Source organism: Rattus norvegicus, chromosome 19 (genome assembly GCF_036323735.1).
Source record: "Rattus norvegicus strain BN/NHsdMcwi chromosome 19, GRCr8, whole genome shotgun sequence".
NCBI lineage: Eukaryota > Metazoa > Chordata > Mammalia > Rodentia > Muridae > Rattus > Rattus norvegicus.
This window is the reverse complement of record NC_086037.1, coordinates 33,461,033-33,465,136: the sequence shown is the minus strand read 5'-3', so window position 1 is coordinate 33,465,136 and position 4,104 is coordinate 33,461,033. Positions and strand designations below refer to the sequence as shown.

Sequence of the window (4,104 nt, the reverse complement as noted above, 5' to 3'; positions counted from 1 at the left end):
AACCCGGCCTGATTGTCTGGGTTCAAATCCTGTTTGGGTTTGAAAGCAACTGTACAAGAAATGAAAGGCACTCACACACAAAAGAAAGAAATGAAATCGACCATTCGCCGATGGTACAACTTTTTAATTCAGTGTGGTGATCTCGTGGGAGAGTAAAATTGCCAACGATCTGGATAGTGCGAGCTAAATCTTCAAGGAAATGGTTACTTAGCAACAAGCACACGTGTGTGCATGCATGCCTTCCTCTACTGGAATTCAGGTTTCACTTAAATCCATAGGACCCTCGCTTTTGTAATTAATCTAAATATGAAGTGTTCCACGAGTTTTAAAAGGGAAGATAAAAAACATTCTATTGAGGACTCCTGGAAATCATGCAAAGGATCAGTAATCTAGTCCTTCAGTGAGTGTGGAGTGGCTCCTCGGATCCCTTCTTCAGGATTCTCAAGACATCCCTACTTGTCAGGAAGGTGAAGGATACCTGTGCTAACGCATGGACAACGTGGGATGGTGCCATCTGTGCATGTGACCTTGTGGCCAGGCCTTCTTTATACTCCGACCACATTGGTTGTTTTCTGCAAAATTTCAGAACCCGATAGTAATTAAGACTGTGGTCTTTGAAAGCCTCAAGCAAGATGCCAGCTTCATTCTTTGCAGCTGAGACAGGATGCTTTACATCCCTTGTCCATGTTAGGAGTGGGACAGGGATGAGAAGCAGGTTCTTCTGATTAAATGTATTAAGCAATGACTGTCTTGTATATAACAGACTCCTCTATGTTCTGGAGACACAGAACACAGAGATCCCTGCTCTCGTGAATCTGCAACTGTGTTCTGTGTAGTAAGATCCTGGGAGGATGTGATGATGCAGCCTAGCATGGTGTCCATAGAAACCCTAGCATGCTGCCTGTTACATGGCGTCAGGGTTTGCCGATGCTATTTTTAGTGCTCACGGCAACTGCAGACCCGAGCACAAAATGCCCTCACCTGGAGCTTCCCACTGCTAAGAACGGAAACACCCAAATCCAGGCTGGCCCTTTTCAAAACATTTCTTTTTCAAAAGCTGCAAGCCTAAAGTATTGTTAGCCACTTTTAGCCATCAATGTATCCTCTCTGGAGATGTCATGGTGTGAGGACCCCTCCTTTAAGAGCTCAAGGTGAGCCCCTCGATCCTGTGGAGGCTCGATGCCCCAGTGTAGGGGAATGCTAGGGTGGTGAGGCGGGACTTGGGTGGTGGGTGGGTGGGCGAACTCCCTCACAGAAGCAGGGGGGAGGAAGCATGGGATAGGGGGTTTGCAGAGGAGAAACCAGGAAGGAGGATAACATTTGAAATGTAAATAAATAAAATAATATATATTATTTATATATAAAATATTATATATTATATATCCCAAATATTATATATTATAATATAAAATATTATGTATATATATCCCAAAACTAACTAGGAGTTTCTTCTCTCCAAAGCATTTGATGAATTGGTTTTAGTGGAGAAATAGTATATATCAGAGGAGATTTCCTCTCTGTCTCTCTGTCTCTGTCTCTCTGTCTCTCTGTATCTCATTCACCCTCTCTGAACACACTTTTCAGATAGACCCTGCCTAGGAAAAGCCTAGGATTCTTATGCAGAGACTCATCAACTAGGATTCTTCAGTGTCAACCATTGGAACTACTCAGTCCAGGAAACACGGAGCAAACGGTAGGCGGGAGGTGGAGTGGTTCCCACAAGCCCTGGGAAAGTTGTGCTCAGGTCCATGATCCTGTGGTCCCAGCTGCAGGCTTATGTCTCCTGTTTTCCCCTCTGAAGGAGGCTGGTTTATGTCCCTAAAATCATCTAAGTCTTCGCATGTAGTGCCGCCCGTTGGATCCTCCTCACTGGCAGATGTCTCTTTGCATGGATATTCTGTTCTATTTTACTATTGATGGATTTCAAAGTGGTGTCTAGCTGTTAGCACGAGTGACACTGACAATAGTGTTCAGCCACTGTTTTTTGTATGTGTGTTATTACATACATGTCTATTCGTTGACTATCAAGTCTATAAATTTACATATAGCCAGCTTAGTAGAAATTGCTAAACAGTTGCCAAAAGTAATCCTATCAACCTCTTGCATCCCGAGGCAGGAGAATAGACTTGTATGTTACATCTACGAAAGCGTCCTTTGGCTTTTCGAAGTTAGCCATTCCAGTATTTATAGATAGAGCTCATTGTAGTTAAAAATTTGCATTCCTCTGGTGTTGGATACGGTTCATACTGTGTCTGTGAGGTGACCTTTGGGTTCTCCCTTTTCTGGGGTGCTTGTTAATTAAAACTTTCTTGTATGTTATGTGATTGGATTTTGCATGTGACTTGTAGTGGTTGACTATGCTAAAGACTTGGCTTGTGTGATCGCTGCATGGAACGCAGGGATGGAGAGGAGCTTCTTCCCTGACGTGTCTCCTGCCTCCCTCCACCTCGTAACTTTAAAACTCTAATCCATCAGTGCTTTCCCTGTAAGGTTGGTGCCTTCTTAAACCCATCTTAGTTTATTCCAGAGTCACAAAACTATTCTCCTTGAATATTCCCTGGAAAGTAGCTATTTAATGTATCTGGAATGCATTCTAGTTCCATTATGGAAATGAAACCAGTTCCTCACCCCTTATTTAAAAACTTGGAGAGATGGCTTAGTGCATAAAGCATTCATTGCCCATGTCTGGTGACCAGACTTGGGCTGCACAGATCCCAAGGGATGCTGGGTGCAGAGTGGGGAAATCTGTAATCCCATCCTGCACCGTGGGGAGAAAAGATAACCATTGAGAGTGCATGGACCACCTAGCCTGGTGTGTGCAGTGGTGAACAAAGAGAGAGCTTGTTTAAAACAGGGAGGAAGGAAAGGAACAACACCCAAGTCTGCACGTGACCTCCAGTTGCACCTGTGCATGGGCCTGCACACACACACACACACACACACACATTACCACTCCTTCACACACACACACACACACACACACACACACACACACACACACACACACTTCCTTCTGCACTGAAATTTCACAATACTTACAAATGCAGGTCTGAAATTTGGGTGCAGGAGCTCAGTTCTTTCTTATTGTTTTAATATCTATGAATGAAAAAAATTTTAAACTCTCTTAATGACTCTACTTCTATGACAGGACCCTGATCCACATCCCCAGAATAATGCTTATTTTTTCATAAGGAGGCCTTCCTTCACTCAACTGTTGCAATGCAGTATACATTTCTAAGAAGTTTGTCAAATTCTCCTGAAGAAAACTTGTCATTTTAAAACTCATATTGAATCAATTCTTTTAATCAAGTAGGGAGCATTTATATCCTTATCTAATTAATTTTCTAACTCATAAGCATTATGTATCTCTTCTTAATTTCTTTAATTTGTTACAGTGTTTCTGTAGGGTCTTACCAATATTTTATTAGCTGTGTTACCAAATGTCTAATATATTAAAAGAATTTTAAAAATGCCTTCTAAAATTTAATTTCTAAATTGAAGATTAAACTCACAATTTTGTAGTTAATTTGTAATACATGTCTAACACACTGTGCATACAAAATCAGACGAGCAAGGTGGTATTATTTTATACTTTTGCAGTCTTGAAATTTATTTTCTCATATTTTTATAATACTGGAGATCAACCCTAGGGCCCGGTGCATGCTGGATCAGCACTTGCACCCTGTCCCTTTAGATAGATGTCCTCACTGTATTGTCAGACCTTTTAGTCCATTGTTGAAATACACACAGAGCAATGGGTATTATAGACTTTACTCCCCTTCCCTCATTTATTGTGTGTATTTATGTGAGTATGTGAACCACTTGCCAGGGCACGCTGGAGGGTCAGAAGCCAACTTCCAGGAGTCTGTTCAGTTTTTCTACCCCATAGATCCCTGGGATGGAACTCAAGTTGTCCAGTTTTAAGCAAACATCTTTTCCTGCAGAGCCATTTTGCTGGCCCATTCACCTATTTTTGATTTGGTGGCAAAGCTTTTAATGTTTTGCTATGAATGAGTGGATTTTTCCATAGATGAACGCCTCCTTTTCTAGAGATAAAGAGTTGACATAAGAGCTATTCATTTCATTATAAAAGCAATTACTTGC

General features: G+C 41.6%; 1 long non-coding RNA gene across 1 annotated transcript; it reads left to right on the top strand.

Moving 5' to 3' along the window:
• The first annotated feature begins 941 nt into the window (after positions 1-941).
• On the top strand, positions 942-1,694 carry LOC120098502 (uncharacterized). Its single transcript, XR_005496752.2, has 2 exons — positions 942-1,151; positions 1,585-1,694. It is a non-coding gene; the product is annotated as an uncharacterized LOC120098502 (long non-coding RNA).
• The last annotated feature ends 2,410 nt before the right edge of the window (positions 1,695-4,104 follow it).